Raw genomic sequence first — 25409 nt, 5'->3', positions numbered from 1 at the left:
AGTAGTATTCCACTGTATATATAAAATACATCCTCATTATTCATTCATCAGTTGATGGACATTTAGACTTTTTTCCATGATTTGGCTATTGTTGAAAGCACTGCTATATACATTGGGGTACAAGTGCCCCTATGAATCAGCACTCCTGTATGCTTTGGATAAATTCCTGGTAGTGCTATTATTGCTGGGTTGTAGGGTAGTTCTATTTTTAATTTTTTGAGGAACTTCCACAGTGTTTTACAGAGAAGCTGCACCAGTTTGCATTCCCACCAACAATGCAAAAGAGATCCTCTTTCTCCACATCCTTGCCAACATCTATTGTTTCCTGAGTTATTAATTTTAGCAACTCTGACTGGTGTGAGCTCAGTGTGGTTTTGATTTGTATTTCCTTGATTATGAGTGATGTTGAGCATATTTTCATGTGTCTGTTGGTCATCTGGATGTCTTGTTTGGAAAAGTGCCTATTCATCTCTTCTGCCCACGTCTTCACTGGATTTTTTGTTTTTTGTGTGTTGAGTTTGATAAGTTATTTATAGATTTTGGATACTAACCCTTTGTCCAATATATCATTTGCCAACATCTTCTCCCATTCTGTCAGTTGCCTTTTAGTTTTGCTGATTGTTTCCTTTGCTGTGCACAACCTTTTTATTTTGATGGGGTCCCAATAGTTCATTTTTGCTTTTGTTTCCCTTGCTTTTGGAAATGTGTTGAGCAACAAATTGCTGCAGCTGAGGTCAAGGGGTTGTTGCCTGTTTACTCTTCTCAGGTTTTGATAGTTTGCTGTCTCACATTTAGGTCTTTCATCCATTTTGAGTTTATTTTTGTGTATGATGTAAAAAAGGGGGTCCAGTTTCATTCTTCTGCATGCTGCTTGTCCCAGCATCATTTGCTAAAAAGACTGTCTTTTTTTCCATTGGATATTTTTCATGCTTTGTCAAAGATTAGTTGGCCATAAATTTGTGGGTCCAAGTCTGGGTTCTCTATTCTATTCCATTGGTCTATGTGTCTGTTTTTGTGCCAATACCATACTATCTTGATGATTATAGCTTTGTAGTAGAGGCTGAAGTCCGGGATTGTGATGCCTCCCACTTTGGTTTCCTTTTCCACCATTACTTTGGCTATTTGGGGTCTTTTGTGGTTCCATATAAATTTTAGGATTGTTCTAGCTTTGAGAAGAATGCTGGTTCAATTTTGATTGGGATTGCATTGAATGTGTAGATTGCTCTGGGTAGTATTGACATTTTAACAATATTTGTTCTTTCACTCCATTAACATGAAATGTTTTTCCATTTCTTTGTGTTTTCTTTAATTTCTTTTATAAGTTTTCTATAGTTTTCAACATAAAAATCTTTTACATCTTTGGTGAGGTTTATTCCTAAGTATTTTATGGTTCTCGATGCAATTGTAAAAGGGATCAATTTCTTCATTTCTTTTTCTGTTGCTTCATTACTGGTGTGTAGAAGTGCAACTAATTTCTATATATTGATTTTGTATGCTGAAACTTTGTTGAATTCATGTATCAGTTCTAGCAGCTTTTTTTGTGGAGTCTTTCCAGTTTTCCATGTAGAGTATCATGTCATCTACAAAAAGTGAAAGTTTGACTTCTTCTTTGCCAATTTGGATGCCTTTTATATCATTTTGTTGTCTGATTGCTGATGCTAGGACTTCCAACACTGTTAAACAACAATGGTGAGAGTGGACATCCCTGACATGTTTCTGACGTCAGGAGGAAAAGAAAGCTGGGGTAGCCATACTTATATCAGACAAACTAGATTTTAAACTAATGGCTGTTACAAGAGATGAATAAGGGCATTATATCATAATTACTGGGTCTATCAATCAAGAAGAGCCAGCGATCTAAATGTTTATGCCCCCAAGTTGGAGCATCCAAATATATAAATCAATTAATCACAAACATAAGCAATGCTATTGGTAAGAATATAGTAATTGCAGGGGACTTCAATACCACACTTACAGCAATGGACAGATCATCTAGGCAGACAATCAATAAAGAAACAATGGCCTTGAATGATACAGTGGACCAGATGGACTTGATAGATATATTCTCAACTTTTCATCCAAAAGCAGTAGAATACACATTCTTCTTGAGCGTACATGGAACATTCTCCAAAATAGATCACCTACTGGGTCACAAAACAGCCATCAATAGATATAAGAGAGTTGAGATCATTCCATGCATATTTTCAGACCACAATGCTATGAAACTTGAAATCAACCACAAGAAAAAAATTTGGAAAGCCTCCAAATGCATGGAGATTAAAGAACATCCTAATAAAGAATGAATTGGTTACAGGCAATTAAAGAAGAAAATAAAAAAATATATGGACACAAATGAAAATGAAAACATGACAGTCTAAACCCTTTGGGATGCAGCAAACGCAGTCCTAAGGGTAAAATATATTACAGTTCATGCCTATCTGAAGAAACAAGAAAAATCCCAAATATAAAACCTAATTGAACACCTAAAGGACCTAGAAGCAGCACAGCAAAGAAACCCCAAACCAGCAGAAGATGAGAAATAAGAAAGATTAGAGGAGAAATAAACAATATAGAGTCAAAAAAAAAAAAAAAAACCAAAAACAGAAAAAAGTATAACAGATCAATGATTCTAAGAACTGGTTTTTGAAAAAATAAATAAAATTGATAAACCTCTAGCCAGACTTCTCAAAAAGATAAGAGAGAGAAACCAAATCAATAAAATCAAAAAGGAAAGAGGAGAAATCACAGCCAACACCACAGAATACAAACAATTATTAGAGAATACTATGAAAAATTATATGCCAACAAACTGGAAAAGCTGGATGAAAGGGAAAAATTCCTAGACACCCACACACTACCAAAACTCAAACAGAAAGAAATAGAAAATTTGAACAAACACATAACCAGTGAAGAAATTGAATCACTTATCAAAAATCTCTCAACAAATAGCAATCCCTATCAAAATAAAACGAGCATTTTTCACAGGTTAGAACAAGCAATCCTAAAATTTGTATGGAACCAGAAAAGACCCCAGATAGCCAAAGCAATCTTGAAAAAGAAAATCAAAACCAGAGACATCATAATCCCAGACTTAAAGACATATTACAAACTGTAATCATCAAGACAGTATGGTACTGGCACAAAAATAGTCAGATCAATGAAACAGAATAGAGAACCCAGAAATGGACCCATAAACATATGGCCAACTTATCTTTGACAGAGCAGGGAAGAATATCCAATGGAATAAAGACAGTCTCCTCAGCAAATGGTGCTGGGAAAACTGGACAGTGATATGCAGAAAAATGAACCTGAACCGTTTTCTTACACCATACACAAAAATAAACTCAAAATGGATGAAAGAACTAAATATAAGATAGGAAGCCATCAAAATCCTCGAGGAAAAAGCAGGCAAAAACCTCTTTGATCTTGGCTACAGCAACTTCTTATTCAACACGTCTCTGGAGGCAAGGGAAACAAAAGCAAAAATCAACTATTGGGACCTCATCAAAATAAAAATCTTCTGCACAGTGAAGGAAACAATCAGCAAAATTAAAGGCAACAGATAGAATGGGAGAAGATATTTGCAAACGACATATCAGACAAAGGGTTAGTATCCAAAATCTATAAAGAATTTATCAAACTCAACACCCAAAAAACGAATAATCCAGTGAAGAAATGGGCAAAAGACATGAATAGACACTTCTCCAAAGAAGACATCCAGATGGTTAACAGACACATGAAAAAATGCTCAACACCACTCATCATCAGAGAAATACAAATCAAAACCACAATGAGATATCATCTCACACCTGTCAGAATGGCTAACATTAACAACTCAGGCAACAACAGATGTTGGTGAGGATGCGGAGAAAAAGAATCTCTTTTGCACTGCTGGTGGGAACGCAAGCTGGTGCAGCCACTCTGGAAACCAGTATGGAGGTTCCTCAAAAAATTAAAAATAGAACTACCCTATGACCCTGCAATTGCACTACTAGGTATTTATCCAAAAGATACAGTTGTGCTGTTTTGAATGGACACATGCACCCCACTGCTTATAGCAGTACTATTGACAATAGCCAAAGTATGAAAAGAACCCAATTGTCCATCGACAGGTGAATGGATAAAGATGTGGTATGTGTATACAATGGAGTATTACTCAATAATCTAAAAGAATGAAATCTTGCCATTTGCAACTACATGTATGGAACTAGAGGGTATTATGCTAAGCAAAATTAGTCAGTCATAGAAAGACAAATATCATATGACTTCACTCCTATGTGGAATTTGCGATACTGAACAGATGAACATAAGGGAAGCACAAGTAATATAAAAACAGAGAGGGGGACAAAACATAAGATATACAGAACAAACTGTATACAGTTTGTATAATTGTATAATAATTATATAATATATATAATAATATTATATACTCTCTCTATATATATAAAATATATATACATATATATGTATGTATATATATAATTATATAATTGTATAATATACAAACTGTATATTAAATATACAGAACAAACTGAGGATTGGTGGAGGGATTGTGGGAGGCCGGATGGACTGAATGGGTAAGGTGCATTAAGGAATCTATTCCTGAAATCATTGTTGCACTATATGCTAACTAACTTGGATGTAAATTAAACAATAACTTAATTAATCAAAAAAAACTTCCAACAAATAAAAGTCCTATGCTAGATGGCTTCCCAAGGGACTTCTACCAGACATTTAAAGCAGAGTTGATACCTATTCTTCTCAAAATGTTCCAAAAAATAGAAATGGGAGGAGAGCTTCCAGACTCATTCTATAAAGCCAGTATTGCCTTGATTTCCAAACCAGACAGAGATCCCAATAACAAGGAGAGTTACAGGCCAATATCCCTGATGAACATGGATGCAAAAGTTCTTAACAAATCAAATTCAACAGTATATTAAAAGAATTATTCACCATGATAAAGTGGGATTCATTCCTGGACTGCAGGGATGGTTCAATACTTGCAAATCAATCAGTGCGATACATCACATTAATAGAAGAAAGAATAAGAACCATATGATCCTGTCAATTGATGCAGAAAAAGCATTTGACAAGATACAGTATCCCTTCTTAATAAAAACCCTCAAGAAAGTGGGGTTAGAAGGAATATACCTTAACATCATCAAAGCCATATATTAAAAGCCCACAGCTAATATCATCCTCAGTGGGGAAAAACTGAGAGGTTTTCCCATTGTCTCCTTTTAAAAGCACCTATCCCATTGGGCTGCGGAAACCGTTATTAAAATATATATAAAAACTCCATTAGACAGGGTTCAATCTGGAAAACAGAAGTCTTGCTACATATTCCAGGTAAAAGGAATTTCATATACATACTTAGGGTTTAATGACTTGTGGAAATGCTTGGGAGGTAGAGGTAAGAGAAGCTGCTCCTGAAATTTGCAAAGTTGATGCCTAACATTTCAGTTTTAAGCACGAAACTAGGTGGTTCACATCATCTTACCAGGAAGCCCTTTAATTCTTGAAACTCTGAGAAGGTGTCACCCACTCTCAGTCTTCAGTGGCAATGGTGGTAGGAAGCTGCTTTGGCTCTCTTGTCTGCCCAGTCATCTGGCTACACCCACTTCCTAAGATTAATGACTTCCTCTTCACTTCCACTTCACAAACCTCTGGAGTTCCTCTCATTGGTAAATTCTAACCCAAAATCATGCGAGGAAGAAGAGTCTGGGAAATATAATTTACAATTTTAGAATGGAGTGGTGTGCTGCTAACCCCACACTTACTTAACACGGTGCTGGATATAAGAGAAATTGCAGAATAAATGGTAGCTGCTCTTATTAACTATCACATGACAAATCCCCATGTTGTGTCTATTTCAAAGCTTTATTGTATATTAAATTTTAATTAGTAAAATTAGGAAAAATTATTGGAACATATGGTCATGTCAGGTTTAAGAGAGTCCTTTCAAACCATTAGCCTGTTTTTATGTGGCTGAGAAAATCACCTCAAATCATGGTTACTATATGACAATTAACGGAACACATTAAAGATTTGAATCTTTAAGTATTTATTATGCACCCTGCGAACAAGCACTGCATGATACAACCTGAGGAATACAAAAATAAATCTAACATACAGTCCTTGCCATTGAGAAACTTGCTGACTTAGCAGACAACGAATGGCTGAATGATAGGAACAAATAATTCAATAGCTAATTTCCCTTATTATTCTACTATAAATATATTCATTTTTCCCCCTGACTACTCTTAATTTATTTGTATTTTTTGTTGGGAGGTCTTATAGTCATGGCATAAAGTGTCAAACATGCTTAGATTAATTCACATGTGTAAAGCGAGCATTCCTACGATATTGCCATCAGAACTAGAATATTCCATAAACCTTCTGTGTAGATAAAGAGAACATTTTCCCCCAAACCACCACTAACAGTTACAAAAACTTTTGGTTTCTTTTTCTAGAATGTTGAGGTTTACTAGAAAAATTCAATATATTCACTTAGATACGAATTTTCTGGTCTCAGTGGTTTTATGTTTTCAGGTAATTGCTCTCTCAGCCAGGAATGAATTTCCCTCTTTTGTCTGTCTAGCAGACCCTAACTATCTTTCAAGACATATATATTTTTTTAATATGAAATTTATTGTCACATTGGTTTCCATACAACACCCAGTGCTCATCCCAACAGGTACCCTCCTCAATGCCCATCACCCACCCTCCCTCCCTCCCACTCCCCATCAACCTTCAGTTTATTCTCAGTTTTTAAGAGTCTCGTATGGTTTGCATCCCTTTCTCTCTAACTTTTTTTTCTCCCTCCCCCTCTGCCATGTTCTTCTGTTAAGTTTCTCAGGATCCACATAGGAGTGAAAACATATGGTATCTGTCTTTCTCTGTATGACCTATTTCACTTAACATAACACTCTCCAGTTCCATCCACATTGCTACAAAAGGCCAGATTTCATTCTTTTTCATTGCCAAGTAGTATTCCATTGTATGTATAAACCACAACTTCTTTATCCATTCATCAGTTGATGGACATTTAGGCTCTTTCCATAATTTGGCTATTGTTGAAAGTGCTGATAAACATTGGGGTACAAGTGCCCCTTATGCATCAGCACTCCTGTATCTCTTGGGTAAATTCCTAGCAGTGCTATTGCTAGGTCATAGGCTAGATCTATTTTCAATTTTTTTGAGGAAACTCCACACTGTTTTCCAGAGCGGCTGCACCAGTTTGCATTCCCACAAACAGTGCAAGAGGGTTCCCGTTTCTCCACATCCCCTCCAGCATCTATAGTCTCCTGATTTGTTCATTTTAGCCACTCTGACTAGCAGGAGGTCATATCTCAGTGTGGTTTTAATTTGTATTTCCCTGATGAGGAGTGACATTGAGCATCTTTTCATGTGCCTGTTGGCCATTTGGATGTCTTCTTTAGAGAAGTGTCTATTCATGTTTTCTGACCATTTCTTCACTGGATTATTTGTTTTTTGGGTGTGGAGTTTGGTGAGTTCTTTACAGATTTTGGATACTAGCCCTTTGTCTGATATGTCATTTGCAAATATTTTTTCCCATTCCATCGGCTGCTTTTTAGTTTTGTTGATTGTTTCCTTTGCAGTGCAGAAGGTTTTTATCATCATGAAGTCCCAATAGTTCATTGGGGACAAATAGTTGCTTTTAATTACCTTGCTTTTGGGGATGTGTCAAGTAAGAAATTGCTGTGGCTGAGGTCAGAGAGGATTTTTTCCTGCTTTCTCATCTAGGGTTTTGTTGGTTTCCTGTCTCACATTCAGGTCCTTCATTCTTCGCCTCACATTCAGGTCTAGTTTCATTCTTCTTCATGTTGCTTTCCAGTTCTCCCAGCACCATTTTTTAAAGAGACTGTCTTTTTTCCATTGGATATTCTTTCCTGCTTTGTCAAAAATTAGTTGGCCATACTTTTGTGGGTCCAATTCTGGAGTCTCTATTCTATCCCATTGGTCTATGTGTCTGTTTTTGTGCCAATACCATGCTGTCTTGATGGTTGCAGCTTTGTAGTAGAGGCTAAAGTCTGGGGTTGTGATGCCTCCCGCTTTGGTCTTCTTCTTCAATATTACTTTGGCTATTCGGGGTCATTTGTGGTTCCATACAGATTTTAGGATTGTTTGTTTCAGCTTTGAGAAGAATGCTGGTGCAATTTTGATAGGGATTGCATTGAATGTGTAGCTTGATTTGGGTAGTATTGACATTTTAACAATATTTATTCTTCCAATCCATGAGCACAGAATGTTTTTACATTTCTTTGTATCTTCTTCAATTTCCTTCATAAACTTTCTATAGTTTCCAGCATACAGATCTTTTAAATCTTTGGTTAGGTTTATTCCTAGGTATTTTATGATTCTTGGTGCAATTGTGAATGGGATCAGTTTCTTTATTTGTCTTTCTGTTGCTTCATTATTAGTGTATAAGAATGCAACTGATTTCTGTATGTTAATTTTGTGTCGGCAACTTTGCTGAATTCATGTATCAGTTCTAGCAGACTTTTGGTGGAATCTGTCGGGTTTTCCGTGTATAATATCATGTCATCCGCAAAAAGTGAAAGCTTGACTTCATCTTTGCCAATTTCGATGCCTTTGATTTCCTTTTGTTGTCTGATTGCTGATGCTAGGACTTCCAACACTATGTTAAACAACAGCGGTGAGAGTGGACATCTCTGTCGTGTTCCTGATCTCAGGGGGAAAGTTCTCAGTTTTTCCCCATTGAGGATGATGTTAGCTGTGGGCTTTTCATAAATGGCTTTTATGATGCTTAAGTATGTTCCTTCAATCCTAACTTTCTCGAGGATTTTTATTAAGAAAGGATGCTGAATTTTGTCAAATCCTTTTTCTGCATCAATTAACAGGATCATATGGTTGGTTCTTTTCTTTTCTTTTATTAATGTGATGTATCACATTGATTGATTTGCGAATATTGAACCAGCCTTGCAGCCCAGGAATGAATCCCACTTGATCATGGTGAATAATTCTTTTTATATGCTATTGAATTCGATTTGTTAGTACTTGTTGAGAATTTTTGCATCCATATTCACCAGGGATATTGGCCTGTAGTTCTGCTTTTTTTTTTTTTTTTTTTTGCTGGGTCTTTGTCTGGTTTGGGAATCAAAGTAATGCTGGCTTCGTAGAATGAGTCTGGAAGTTTTCCTTCCCTTTCTGTTTTTTGGATCGGCTTGAGAAAGATAGGTATTATCTTTGCTTTAAATGTCTGGTAGAATTCCCAAGGGAAGCCATCTGGTCCTGGACTCTTATTTGTTGGGAGATTTTTCATACCTGATTCAATTTCTTCGCTAGTTATGGGTCTGTTGAAGTTTTCTATTTCTTCCTGTTTGAGTTTTGGAAGTGTGTGGATGCTTAGGAATTTGTCCATTTCTTCCAGGTTGTCCAGTTTGTTGGCATATCATTTTTCATAGTATTCCCTGATAATTGCTTGTATTTCTGAGGGATTATTTGTAACAATTCCATTTTCATTCATGATTTTAATATATTTGGGTCACCTCCCTTTTCTTTCTGAGAAGCCTGGCTAGGGGTTTATCAATTTTGTTTCTTTTTTCAAAAAACAAACTCTTGGTTTCATTGATCTGCTCTACTGTTTTTTTTAGATTCTATATTGTTTATTTCTGCTCTGATCTTTAATATTTCTCTTCTTCTGCTGGGTTTGGGGTGTCTTTGCGGTTCTGCTTCTGTTTCCTTAAGGTGTGCTATTAGGTATTGTATTTGGGATTTTTCTTGTTTCTTGAGATAGGCCTGGATTGCGATGTATTTTCCTCCTAGGACTGCCTTTTCTGCATCCCAAAGTGTTTGGATTGTTGCATTTTCATTTTCATTTGTTTCCATATATTTTTTAATTTCTTCTGTAATCGCCTGGTTGACCCATTTATTCTTTAGTAGGGTGTTCTTTTTTTTTTTTTTTTTTTTTAACGGTTATTTATTTTTGAGACAGAGAGAGACAGAGCATGAAGGGGGGAGGGGCAGAGAGAGAACGAGACACAGAATCGGAAGCAGGCTCCAGGCTCTGAGCCATCAGCCCAGAGCCCGACGCAGGGCCCGAACTCACGGACCGCAAGATCGTGACCTGAGCTGAAGTCGGACGCTCAACTGACTGCGCCACCCAGGCGCCCCTAGTAGGGTGTTCTTTAACCTCCATGCTTTTGGAGATTTTTCAGATTTTTTCCTGTGATTGATTTCAAGTTTTATAGCATTGTGGCCTGAAAGTGTGCACGATATGATCTCAATTCTTTTATACTTCTGAAAGGCTGATTTATGACCCAGTATGTGATCTATCTTGGAGGATGTTCCATGTGCACTCGAGAAGAAAGTATATTCTGTTGCTTTGGGATGCAGAGTTCTAAATATATCTGTCAAGTCTATCTGAGCCAATGTATCATTCAGGACCCTTGTTTCTTTTTTTTTTTTTTTTTTTTTTTCATTTGCACGTTCATATTTATTTTTTTTTTTATTTTTTTTTTATATTTTTTATTTATTTATTTTTTTATTTTTTTAATATATGAAATTTACTGTCAAATTGGTTTCCATACAACACCCAGTGCTCATCCCAAAAGGTGCCCTCCTCAATACCCATCACCCACCCTGCCCTCCCTCCCACCCCCCATCAACCCTCAGTTTGTTCTCAGTTTTTAACAGTCTCTTATGCTTTGGCTCTCTCCCACTCTAACCTCTTTTTTTTTTTTTTTTTTCCTTCCCCTCCCCCATGGGTTTCTGTTATGTTTCTCAGGATCCACATAAGAGTGAAACCATATGGTATCTGTCTTTCTCTGTATGGCTTATTTCACTTAGCATCACACTCTCCAGTTCCCTCCATGTTGCTACAAAAGGCCATATTTCATTTTTTCTCATTGCCACGTATTATTCCATTGTGTATATAAACCACAATTTCTTTATCCATTCATCAGTTGATGGACATTTAGGCTCTTTCCATAATTTGGCTATTGTTGAGAGTGCCGCTATAAACATTGGGGTACAGGTGCCCCTATGCATCAGTACTCCTGTATCCCTTGGATAAATTCCTAGCAGTGCTATTGCTGGGTCATAGGGTAGGTCTAGTTTTAATTTTCTGAGGAACCTCCACACTGCTTTCCAGAGCGGCTGCACCAATTTGCATTCCCACCAACAGTGCAAGAGGGTTCCTGTTTCTCCACATCCTCTCCAGCATCTATAGTCTCCTGATTTCTTCATTTTGGCCACTCTGACTGGCGTGAGGTGGTATCTGAGTGTGGTTTTGATTTGTATTTCCCTGATAAGGAGCGACGTTGAACATCTTTTCATGTGCCTGTTGGCCATCCGGATGTCTTTAGAGAAGTGTCTATTCATGTTTTCTGCCCATTTCTTCACTGGGTTATTTGTTTTTCGGGTGTGGAGTTTGATGAGCTCTTTATAGATTTTGGATACTAGCCCTTTGTCCGATGTGTCATTTGCAAATATCTTTTCCCATTCCGTTGGTTGCCTTTTAGTTTTGTTGGTTGTTTCCTTTGCTGTGCAGAAGCTTTTTATCTTCATAAGGGACCCTTGTTTCTTTATTGATACTGTGTCTAGATGATGTCTCTATTGCTGTAAGTGGGGTATTAAAGTCCCCTGCAATTACCACATTCTTATCAATAAGGTTGCTTATGTTTGTGAATGTTTTATATATTTGGGGGCTTCCACATTTGGTGCATAGACATTTATAATTGTTAGCTCTTCCTGGTGGATAGACCCTGTAATTATTATATAATGCCCATCTTCATCTCTTATTACAGCCTTTAATTTAAAGTCTAGTTTGTCTGATATAAGTATGGCTACTCCAGCTTTCTTTTGACGTCCAGATGCATGATAGATAGTTCTCCATCCTCTCACTTTCAATCTGAAGGTGTCCTCATGTCTAAAGTGAGTCTCTTGTAGACAGCCAGCAAAAAGATGGGTGTGTTTTTTTTATCCATTCTGATACCCTATGTCTTTTGGTTGGAGCAGTTAGTCCATTTACATTCTGTGCTATTATGGAAAGATACGGGTTTAGAGCCATTGCGATGTCTGTAGGTTCCATGCTTGTATCGATGTCTCTGGTACTTTGTCTCACAGGATCCCTCTTAGGATCTCTTGTAGGGCTGGTTTAGTGGTGATGGATTCCTTCAGTTTTTGTTTATTTGGGAAAACCTTTGTCTCTTCTTCTATTCTGAATGACAGACTTGCTGGATAAAGGATTCTCAGCTGCATATTTTTTCTGTTCATCACATTGAAGATTTCCTGCCATTCTTTTCTGGCCTGCCAAGTTTCAGTAGATAGGTCTGCTACTACCCTTATGTATCTACCTATGCAAGTTAGGGCCTATTTATCCCTAGCTGCTTTCAGAATTCTCTCTTTATCCTTGTATTTTGCCAGTTTCACTATGATATGTCGTGCAGAAGATCGATTCAAGTTACATCTGAAGGGAGTTCTCTTTGCCTCTTGGATTTTAATTCCTGTTTCCTTCCCCAGATCAGGGAAGTTCTCAGCTATGATTTGTTCAAGTACCCCTTCAGCCTCTCTGTCTCTCTTCTTCTTCTGAAATTCCTATGATATGGATATTGTTCTGTTTGTTTGCATCACTTAGTTCTCTAATTCTCCCCTCATATTCCTGGATTTTTTATATATATCTTTTTCTCGGCTTCCTCTTTTTCCATAATTTTACAATCTAATTCACCTATTTTCTGCCTCTTTAATCCATGCTATGGCTGCCTCCATTTTATTTTGCACCTCATTTATAGCATTTTTTTAGTTCATCATGATTATTTTTTAGTCCCTTGATCTCTGTAACAATAGATTCTCTGCTGCCCTCTATGCTTTTTTCAAGCCCAGTGATTAATTTTATGGCTATTATTCTAAATTCTTGTTCTGTCATATTGCTTAAATTTGTTTTGATCAATTCGTTAGCTGTCACTACTTCCTGGAGTTTCTTTTGAGGAGAATTCTTCCATTTCATCATTCTGGGTAGTCCCTGTGATAGCTCCAGACTGGAGGGCACTTCCCCTGTGCTGTCTGGAGAAACTTGTGTTGGTGGGCCCAGCCATAGTTGGACCTGATGTCTGCCCCTAGCCTACTGCTGGGGCCACAGTCAGACTGCTGTATACCTTATCTTCCCTTCTCCCAAGGCAAGACTCACTGTGGAGTGGTGTGTTCCCTGTCTGGGCTGCTTGCATACTGCCAGGCTTGTGGTGCTTCTTTGATGGGATCTGGCCAAGGGCGTATTAGAGGGGTGGATCTGCAAGGTGCACAGGCACAGGAGGGGTGGCTTAGCTAGCTTTGCAGTTGGTGGTTCCCTGCGGGAGGGGCCCCAAAGCACCAGGAGGGAGGTAGGCCATTGGAGGGATGGATCCACAGAATCACAGCATTGGGGGTTTGCATGGTGCAAGCATGTTCAGTGATGGGAACTGGTTCCCTTTGGAATTTTGGCTGGGAGATGGGAAAGGGAAATGGTGCTTACCAGCACCTTTGTTCCCCCACCAAGCTCTGTCCTTCTGGGGTTCAACAACTCTCCCTCCCAGCATGCTCTCACTCTCCCCACTCTCTGAGAGCAGAGCTGTTGACTTTTAACATTCCAGATGTTAAGTCCCGTTGGCTGTCAGAACTCACAGAGTACGGCCCCTCTGCTTTTGCAAGCCGGACTTTGAGGGCTCTGCCTTGCCCAGTGGGCTGCCCGTCCACCACCCCGGCTCCCTCCCTCCAGTCCGTGTAGCATGCACCACCTCTCTGCCTTTCCTACTCTTTTCTGTGGGCCTCTTGTCTACGCTTGGCTCCAGAGAGTCCATTCTGCCAGTCTTCCAGCAGTTTTCTGGGTTATTTAGGCAGATGTGGGTGGAATCTAAGTGATCAGCAGGATGAGGTGAACCCAGTGTCCTCCTACACCGCCATCTTCCTCAATCTCCTCTTTCAAGACTTATCTTGAACATTGTCTCTTGTAAGGAAACCTACCTCATCTCTCCCAGACAGAATTAGATGCTTCCTTTACGGTGTTCCCCTACCATCAGAGCATATTTCTATCTTACTGTGTTATAAATATGAATATTTTCATACTATATTTTCATGCTTAAATCCACATCTCCTCCACTGCACACTGATATCTTTAATCTAGGGATATCTGGTTCATCTTTGTGTCCAGTGCTTATTTCATTGTAGGTCCATGGATTAGTTTCCTATTGTTATAGCAGAAAAAAAATTACCCTAACTTTGGTGGCTTAAAACAACAGATTTATTCTCTCATAGTTCTGGAGGTCAGAAGTTTGAAATAGATCTGACTGGGCTGAAAATTAGTATCAGCAGGGCTGTATTCCTTCTGAAGTCTCCAGAGGAGAATTCATTTCCTTGCCTTTTCCAGCTTGTAGAAGCTGTCTCCATTCCTTCACTCCCAGCTACTTTCCCATCTTCAAACCTATGTAGTTTCTTCAAATACCTCTCTACCTCTTTTAATCATAAGGATCCTTATGGTTATATCAATCCAGGACAATCTCCCAAATCAATATTCTTAGCTTAATCTTATCTGCCAAGGCTGTTTGCCATGGAAGGTAAAATATTCCCAGGTTCTGAGTAGTAGGACATGGGCTACTTAGGGAGCTGAGGGAAGTATTGTTCAGCTTACCACAGTGTCCAAAGAAATCTTAATCAATGAATGAAGCATCCATATACCACAGCCCCATCCATTCTCTGAATAATGATTTCTTCGAACTGTCTGGACCTCTTTAAGCTCTGTACAATTTTTGTGGCATGGACCACAGAAGTCTGTGTGATTCTGGGTGTGAATGTTCTGTTCTTTAGACACACTTCTATAAATGATGATTTTAATTATGCTTCTGATAGAAACAGTACCATTTGACTCTCCTAAGGAATAAAAATATTGTAAAGTTTAGATTTTTACTTTTTATGAAAGTATTAGGTTTAAGACTCATTTTTTTATATAGCCCTTCTCCCATAGTGCAATAGGGAAATACTTCATCAGACTTATAGAAAGAGGGAGGGCAAAGGGGTACAGTTAGTGTTTGATGAGAAAAACAAAATAAGCAAGCCATTTTTATCACATGAAATACACTGAGATTTTCTGTCCTTTCTGTCTTTTAGATTTTAAAATTAACAAATGAAGAAGGAAATATATTAGTATAGTTTCCAGACAGTTTTGCCTTCTTTTTGCAACTTTTCTAATCTTTTGTCCTTTCATCCATTTTTCCCTCGCTTTTTGTTGTTCTTTGTTTTCTTTTTGGTCGTATTTGATTTATAATAACCCTCACGATGTTTCTTTGGATTATTTTATCCTTTTTGAAGAATTTCATTTTGGGATTCTTGTTATTATTTATCCATTGTCTACTTTAATCTCTGGAAGATTCCAAATAAAAAAAATACCCTTATCTTTATTTAAAACAAATTTGAAATCCACATTTTGTTACAAAGACATCCATTGACTTTCCGTTGCTACTATCAATATTAACACTGTCACTCAAAGTCCAAATTGTCAGCATCAATGTCAAAGTAAATATCAACAAAAGGTGTCATTTAGTTGCATTCAAATCACCAGAGTAATAGTGACAAGTTGGTATGTGAAAGAAAATCATTTGAATGCCATAAGGATTTGCAAGTCTCATTGGTGTCAGTTTAAAACCAATTCAAATTTTAGAAGAAATTATTATTTAAAGTCCCTGAATTTATATTTGGCAATTGCAAGAAAGCTTTAAGGTCATACAAGAAAACTGAGGTAGGATAGAAAAGTAAACTCTCACAATGGAAAAAAAATAAGTAATTCATATGGCAGGTATTCTATTGATTCTCAACCACTCTGGGGACTCCATTCAACCTTCCTAGGACTTTCCACCTGCAGCCCTATGGTAAGAGTGACCAGGTAATTTTTGGCACAGAAACAAATGTCAACATTCACATAAAAGGTAAAAATATTTCCATTCGCAAAATATATGATTCTCTTTCAGGGAAACTTTTCAGGAAAACTTAAGACAATCTGTTGATATCTGCTCCTAAGAAATTATTTTATAAGAGGCAAGCTGTATTTACCATAATAAATTATTATATTTTACATGAAGACACTCACTGCTTATCTCCTTACAGTTTACCATAGCACACAACTTTTGAACATAAAAATATTACCCATCCAGGATTAATATATTTGAAATTTAAAACTTTGATGTTTTTGAAAATATATGATTCTAAAGTTAGTTTTAAAAGATATAGATTTGTCTGGACTTATATAAAAGAATATAGAGTTTTATATAAAAGTAAAAAAAGGTAAGATATTTTCTTCTGCTTGAGGCTTAGACCAAGAAATTCATAAAATGTGCCATATCTGTAACTTTATATGGACTACTTGAGAGAGCCTTGTTACCTTGTCAGCTTCTGGTCTTAAATTCATACTGGCACTATGGACTTTGAATTTCTGCTCAGATCAATGTATAAAGGAAAAGACACATATTAAATTTATCTTAATTTTCTCTGCCTTTTATATTATATATATTACATTATATTAATATTATATATGTATAAATTCAAAACAAGAATAGAAACAGAAAAACAGTATTGTGAGAACTAGGTAGAATTTAATGAATTATTTTAAGGTCACTTCTTTTTTTTTTTTTACATTTGTTTATTTTTGAGAGACAGAGAAAGACAGAGCACAAGTTGGGGAGTGGCAGAGAGAGAAGGAGACATAGAATCTGAAGCAGGTTCCACGCTCTGAGCTGTCAGCACAGAGCCTGATGCGGGGCTCAAACCCACAAACTATGAGATCATGATGTGAGCTGTAGTCGGATGCCCAACCAACTGAGCCACCCAGGTGTCCCTTAAGGTCACTTCTAATAAATTATTTGTAAATTCTCAAACTTATCCTAAATATACTAATGCTAAGTCTATTTTGTTTTGGCAGACACATTACCAGGAAAATTCAGATGTAAATAAGCAGCTCTTCATTGGCCATCACATGCAACATTATCTTCTAGATGTTTTCTTCACTTGCTGGATTGAGCTAAAGGTACAAGAAAAATTATGTCTGTGTACTTATTTAGCTACTTATACTACTGATGTTTTTACTTTATAACTGAACATGATTTTTAGTTATTATGACTTCTAAAAGAATGAAATGAGATAAACAAAACCATGGATTTTCTTTTGTATTCAATTCTGGACTAATCTGAGTGTACAAAGATATGTATAAAAATTAATTTGGCAATAATTTAACCACTCTTTTCATCTTTTCAATCTCCATTTGGTTTTACTATCATCTTATTTACATGTTTATTAATATAAACTGAAATTTAAAAATTTTGCTAAGACATTAACAATTAAAAGTATGGATATTTCCTTTGCCTTATTGTATACTAGTTGAAATATATCAGTGTCTTATATTTTACAGTGGATCTCTTTTATTATTTTTAATCTTAGAAAAGATCACTGTTATCAACATAATTGAACACTTAAAATCTTTAGTAACAACCCAGAAATGTTTTTTTCTCTATTTCCTGTTTTCTTCTCTATTTCCTAGCTTTTGATAATTCCCTCAATTACTTGCTTTAAAAACTTTCTGGAACCTGCCATGTAGTTTGATGCTGTAAAATATAAAGGTTAATTTGCTAAATTGCTGAGACTTTAATTACAATACATCAGTTATGTAGACTGTTTGGCATTTCCTGTAAATTCTTCTAATTAGGAAACCCTTAGAGATTCCTATGAAAGGAGATGAAATCACCAAAATGTGTTGGCAGAGATATTTTTCCTCTTATTGAGGAAACATCATAAGCATTTGGAAAAACTTAAGAATTTTAATTTTACAGTTAAAATATTGAGTGGTATGTCTTCAAATGTTTTCTGAGTTTGTTGTAATTGCTTTATTACCCTTTGTGTGTGTGTGTGTGTGTGTGTGTGTGTGTGTGTGTGTGTGTAGGAAAAGAAAGTGCTTACTCTGATATGGGGGAAATTATGATGGAAGAAGGAGAATTCATTTAAAAGTGTGTTACAAGAGAGGATCCATAAATTGTTAGACTGTAAATTCAAAACTCAGAGTTTAGGAGGAAAAACAAATACCTTAGGTTTCTAAGTAGTGTTTTTTAAGTACACTTCATCTGTTTAATTTTTTACTAAGAGTGGAAAAGTATTTGATTCAACTTGCAACATGTCTATGTAATGTCAAGAACAAAACAGAAATAAAGATGGACCACCAGGCTACCTTTTAGTCTACTCCACGTGAAACATACATAGACTTCCTCATGGACAATAACCTTGTTATCATAAAGTGTTGCCAGTCCCTAACTACTCATACCAACTATGCCATATGTTTTCATATATACAAAGGAAACCCCCTCAACACACTGGCACTACTGAAAAAAGTGCACATTTAATCATGGATAAGACATAAATACTGAAATGTTAAACTCAAAGAGATTCTTGCTCCTGTTTCAATCCTATTTCTGAATAATTTCCTATGTGAATAAGAGAATAGACTTGAAGGCCTGATTTATTATGAGTAAGACACTTTCCTGACAAACATCTAGGCTTTAACTACAAACCCAGTTTGCAACAGTAAAGTTGAAAGAGAGAAATGGAATGGTGTGATACTCATGGTCAGAACTGAGACTGAGAAGCAGAAGTGCCAGCTTCTCCAAGGACTGGGCAGCTTCATGCCTAGAATTGATGCAACAAGCCAGTGTTTCCTGGAAAATCTAGAAAACAAGACATGGTTAGGTTTCTGAGTTGTTTTGTGGCCAAAGGTAACTACATTACTAAAAGTGATAACTAAAATTTATGAATTCCATTGTGTTTCAGGCAGTATGTTCAGCCTATAATCTTTAATCGTGAGCCTATGGTGTATACACTAGGGTTGTCCTTATTTATGCATGGGGAAAGTAAAACACAAGGAGTCTGAGAATTTTGTCAAGGACACATGGCAAGCTGGTGTCTGAGCTTTATCTCCTGCTAACTACTTTCACCTGCAGAAAGTAATAGGAAGAGTTAAAGTCAGATTGTCAGGCCAGAGGCTGGAGTCCGGAAATTCAAAACACTGAGCAGAGTTCACAGGCAGAAGGTAAAATTCATCACGGACCTGATGTTCAGCAGAACAAGTAAAATGCATCAACAAGAATACAATTTCTGTGTCGACACTCAAGAGTTTAAAGTTTTAGGGAGTCAGTCCTGAGTAAACATAAAAAGAATAGACCTTAGAATGAGCAGTTGGAATCAGTGTCTCAAGACTCATATCGAGCAGCTGATGCAAACACAACTGATATTTGACAGCATGCCACAAAAAGTGCAGCCTGATCTCCACCTTAGTAGCCTTATCAATGTGAGTGAAGGAGAATGAGTGTAGGCGGCTGCTTCCAAAGAAAAAGGAATTGTTCAGATGCTGTGTAGCAAAGAGGTAATCTATGTTTAAAGTTTTTTACTAATTAAAAATTTCATACTTAATTATTTTCAGATTTCTTTTTTTACTTAATGTCATTTTTTCTGTTCCAGAATCATCCACGAGACCATGTTACATTTAATCATCATGGTGTCATAGTCTCTTATTGACTGCAACAATTTCTGAGATTTCCATGTTTTTAATGACCTTGACAGTTTTGAGAAATATTGATCAGATATTTTGTAGAATTCCCTATGATTGGTATTTGTCCAATTTTTTTCCTTGTAATTAAATTGAAGTTGTGGGTTTTGGGAAAGAAGATCACAAAGGTAGTGTCCTTCTCATTCCATTCATCATATCAAGAGTACATGCCATCAACATGACATTATTGTTCACGTTAGCCTTGATTACCTGGCTGTGGCAGTGTTTGTCAGATTTCTCTGACATTAAGTTCCAGTTTCCTCCCCCTTTCCATACTATACACTTTAGAAAGAAGTCACTATGAATAGCCCACACTTAAGACGTGGAAAATTTTACTCTACCTCCTTGAAGGTGAAATATCTACACAAATTATTTAGAATTCTTCTGCATGGGAGATCTGTTTCTTCTCCTCATTTATTTATTTGTTTAATAATTTTTTTATACCAGTCTGGACTCATGGGTGTTTATTTCATACTTTGGATTAAAATCTAATATTGCTTTACTTACTTTCTTGTTCAAATTATTGCAACTTTGGTCTTGGAAACTCTTTTAGTTGGCACCTGTGTCTCTTTGACACCCCATCATTGTATTTACTTTTTGTTTTTTGTGATTGTTTACTTCCTAATATCCCAGAATGGTTTCATTTCATTTTGCATTATTCCCTGCCCCAATCCTAAATTCAGCTAGTTCTCCAAGGAGACCTAATACCTTTCATTGCTATTGAAGTGTCATTTTCTCCAGGACCTCTGAGCATCTGACCCATGTACATATATTTATCCATAAGTATTTCTATATATCATCATCTGTTTCTAAATTAGGCTGAACATGACCTCACACTGATTCTCCAACTCTAATTCATCACCACACAGGTCATTCTAACCCTCTTTCCTTGCTATTCTGGAACCTCCTTCTCCAGTGATAAAACAGATTTCCTGTATTTGTTAATCCACTCAGTTGTTCAATTCCAGCTTACATAACAGTGATTCACCCATGGAAAACAACTTTATTTATGTGCTTATTTACAGTTTTTTTTCCTTTCATATAATACACTTCATTCATTTCCAGAGCTACTCAAGTTAGCATATCTTTTCCCTCTGCCTTCAGTGAGGTTGTTTCATACATGTAATACAGTTAGATTCTTCTGTCACATCACATCTTCTCTCCTGGGATCCTCAGATCTACTAAACTATTTTTATAAGAATTTGTGTGCATTAAAGTTACAGCACTCTTTGTGCTGTAAAGTTCTGAGATTTGACTAAAACATAGGGTCATTTATCAATCATAATATTGTACAGAACAGTTTCACCATCATAAAAATGACTTGTGCCTCATGTATTCAATCCTTGCCCAATGAACTGCTGACAACCACGGATCTTTTTACTGTCTCCATAGTTTTGCCTTTTCCATAATGCCTATAGTTGGACATACACTATGCAGCTTTTTTAGATTGACTTCTTTCAGTCAATAATATGCATTTAAGATTTCTCCATGTCTTTTCATGGTTTTCTGGCTTATTTCTTTTTAATGCTGAATAATATTCCATTGTCTGGTTGTACCACAGTTTATTTATCCATTCACCTATCAAAAGGCATGTTCGTTGTGCAAACTTTTGTGTGGGCAAAACACCAAGGAGAGTGATTGCAGGATTGCATAGTTTTATAAGAAACCTCCAGACTCTTCTAAAGTGGCTGTAACATTTTACATTCCCACTAGCAGTTCATAACCGTTCTTCTTGTTCTACATCCTCACCAATATTTAGTGTTGTCATTGTTCTGGATTTTGGATTTTGGTGTGCAGTAGTATTTCATTGTTTTTTAAATTTGCATTTCCCTAGTAACATATGATGTGGAGCATGTTTTCATATGCTTATTTGCCATCTGTATATCTTCTTTTGTGAGGTGTCTGTTTAGGTCTTTTTAAAAAATGTTTTCTTTACTTAATGCTGAGTTTTAAGAGTTCTGTGTATATTTTGGATAACAGTCCTTTATCAAATGTGTCTTTAGTAAATGCTTTCTCCTAGTGTATAGCTTGTCTTTTCATTCTCTGAACAGTGTCTTTAACAGAGCAAAAAAAAAATAAGTCTAGTAAACTCCAACTTATTAATTCTCTCTTTCTTTCCTTTGGTTTGTATCTAAGAAGTCAGTGTCAAAGCCAAGGATCATCCTCTAGGAGTCTTATAGGCTTGTGTTTTACATTTAGGTTTGTGATTCAGTTTGAGTTAATTTTTGTGAAGGGTGTAAGATCTGTGTCTAGATTCTTTTTTAAATTTTTTTTGCATTTATTTGACAGTTGTTCCAGTGCTTTTTGTTGAAAAGACCATCTTTCTCCATTATCTTTGTTCCTTTGTCAAATTAGTTGACTGTCTTTGTATGGCTGTCTCTTGGACTTTATTCTGTTTCAAGATCTATTTGCCTATTCTTTCACCAATACCAATCTTGATTACTATAGTTTTATTGTAAGGCTTAAATTTGGGTGGTGTCAGTCCTCCAACTTTGTTCTTCTCATTCGATATTCTGTTGGTTATTCTGGGTCTTTCACTTTTCTCTATAAACTTTAGAATCAGTTTGTAGATACTACCAGGATAACTTGCTGGGATTTTGACTGGGATTGTACTGAATTTCTAGATCAAGTTGGAAAGAACTTCTTTCCTGACAGTATTGAATCTTTCTATATATTTAGATGGAATCTGATTTCTTTCATCACGTATTTCATATAAGGGTTGCAAATGTAAATGGTACTGTATTTTAAATTTCAGATTCCACTTGTTCAATACTGGTATGTAGGAAAGCAATTGATTTTTGTGTATTAACCTTGTATCTTGTGACCCTGCTATAATTGCTTATTTGTTCTAGGAGAGGTGTTTTTGTTTGTTTGTCTGGTTGGGTATTTTTGGCCAATACTTTCAGATTTTCTTCATAGACAATTGTGTCATCTGTGAATAAAGAAAGTTTTATTGCTTTTTTTTTTCCTGATCCAAATACCTTTTATTTCCTTTTATTGTCCTACTGCATTAACTAGGATTCATCCTTATTTTGATTTGTAATTATTCAATGACAAATGATATCGAACATCTTTCCTCATGCTTTTTTTTGGTCATTTTCGAGTATTCATTGTGAGGTATCTGTTCAGATCTGTTGCCTATTTGTTAATCAGTTCTTTCTTGTGTGGAATTTTGGAGGTTTTAAACAATGTTTTTGGAAAATCCAAACATATTTTGATAAGTCTTTTTTCAGATAGGTGTTTCATGTGCTTGAAAATATTTTCTCCCCATCTGTTGCTTGTATTTTAATTCTTTTAACAGTGTCTTTTAAAGAGGAGAATTTTAGGGATGGCTGGGTGGCTCAGTTCGTGAGCCTTCAACTCTTGGTTTCAGCCCAGGTCGTGATCCCAAGGTGGTGGGATTGAGCCCTGCATCATGGAGCCTGCTTAAGATTCTCTCTTTCTCCCTCTGCCCCCTCCCCTACTCATACTTGCTCACTTTCTCACTAAAATAAAAAGAAAAGAGAGAGGAGAATTTTAATTTTAATAAATTATAAACTATCAATATTTTTTTCTTTCATGGATTTTACTTTTAGTGTTATATCTTAAATTTCATCACCAAAAACAAAGTCATGGAGATTCTATCATCTAGAACTTTTATAATTTTGCATTTTACTTTTATGTCTAATAATTATCTTAACTATTTTACTTTTGTGAAATATGTAATTTATTTGTCTAGATTTTTTTATTTTTGCATATGGATGTCCAATTATACCAGCACTACTTTTTTTTTCATTGCTTCCAGTATTTTTTTTAATGTTTATTTATTTATTTATTTATTTATTTTAATATATGAAATTTACTGTCAAATTGGTTTCCATACAACACCCAGTGCTCATCCCAAAAGGTGCCCTCCTCAATACCCATCACCCACCCTACCCTCCCTCCCACCCCCCATCAACCCTCAGTTTGTTCTCAGTTTTTAACAGTCTCTTATGCTTTGGCTCTCTCCCACTCTAACCTCTTTTTTTTTTTTTTTTTTCCTTCCCCTCCCCCATGGGTTTCTGTTACATTTCTCAGGATCCACATAAGAGTGAAACCATATGGTATCTGTCTTTCTCTGTATGGTTTATTTCACTTAGCATCACACTCTCCAGTTCCCTCCACGTTGCTACAAAAGGCCATATTTCATTTTTTCTCATTGCCACGTAGTATTCCATTGTGTATATAAACCACAATTTCTTTATGCATTCATCAGTTGATGGACATTTAGGCTCTTTCCATAATTTGGCTATTGTTGAGAGTGCTGCTATAAACATTGGGGTACAAGTGCCCCTATGCATCAGTACTCCTGTATCTCTTGGGTAAATTCCTAGCAGTGCTATTGCTGGGTCATAGGGTAGGTCTATTTTTAATTTTCTGAGGAACCTCCACACTGCTTTCCAGAGCGGCTGCACCAATTTGCATTCCCACCAACAGTGCAAGAGGGTTCCCGTTTCTCCACATCTTCTCCAGCATCTATAATCTCCTGATTTGTTCATTTTGGCCACTCTGACTGGCGTGAAGTGATATCTGAGTGTGGTTTTGATTTGTATTTCCCTGATAAGGAGCGACGTTGAACATCTTTTCATGTGCCTGTTGGCCATCCGGATGTCTTCTTTAGAGAAGTGTCTATTCATGTTTTCTGCCCATTTCTTCACTGGGTTATTTGTTTGTCGGGTGTGGAGTTTGGTGAGCTCTTTATAGAGCTCCAATATCTATAGATTTTGGCTACTAGCCCTTTGTCTGATATGTCATTTGCAAATATCTTTTCCCATTCCGTTGGTTGTCTTTTAGTTTTGTTGGTTGTTTCCTTTGCTGTGCAGAAGTTTTTATCTTCATAAGGTCCCAGTAATTCACTTTTGCTTTTAATTCCCTTGCCTTTGGGGATGTGTCGAGTAAGAGATTGCTACGGCTGAGGTCAGAGAGGTCTTTTCCTGCTTTCTCCTCTAAGGTTTTGATGGTTTCCTGTCTCACATTCAGGTCCTTTATCCATTTTGAGTTTATTTTTGTGAATGGTGTGAGAAAGTGGTCTAGTTTCAACCTTCTGCATGTTGCTGTCCAGTTCTCCCAGCACCATTTGTTAAAGAGACTGTCTTTTTTCCATTGGATGTTCTTTCCTGCTTTGTCAAAGATGAGTTGGCCATACGTTTGTGGGTCTAGTTCTGGGGTTTCTATTCTATTCCATTGGTCTATGTGTCTGTTTTTGTGCCAATACCATGCTGTCTTGATGATGACAGCTTGGTAGTAGAGGCTAAAGTCTGGGATTGTGATGCCTCCCACTTTGGTCTTCTTCAAAATTACTTTGGCTATTCGGGGCCTTTTGTGGTTCCATATGAATTTTAGGATTGCTTGTTCTAGTTTCGAGAAGAATGTTGGTGCAATTTTGATTGGGATTGCATTGAATGTGTAGATAGCTTTGGGTAGTATTGACATTTTGACAATATTTATTCTTCCAATCCATGAGCAGGGAATGTCCTTCCATTTCTTTATATCTTCTTCAATTTCCTTCATAAGCTTTCTATAGTTTTCAGCATACAGATCTTTTACATCTTTGGTTAGATTTATTCCTAGGTATTTTATGCTTCTTGGTGCAATTGTGAATGGGATCAGTTTCTTCATTTGTCTTTCTGTTGCTTCATTGTTAGTGTATAAGAATGCAACTGATTTCTGTACATTGATTTTGTATCCTGCAACTTTGCTGAATTCATGTATCAGTTCTAGCAGACTTTTGGTGGAGTCTATCGGATTTTCCATGTATAATATCATGTCATCTGCAAAAAGCAAAAGCTTGACTTCA

This window comes from Panthera onca, chromosome D3 (genome assembly GCF_046562875.1).
Source record: "Panthera onca isolate mPanOnc1 chromosome D3, mPanOnc1 haplotype 2, whole genome shotgun sequence".
Classification (NCBI taxonomy): Eukaryota; Metazoa; Chordata; class Mammalia; order Carnivora; family Felidae; genus Panthera; species Panthera onca.
Note: the sequence above shows the minus strand (reverse complement) of the source record.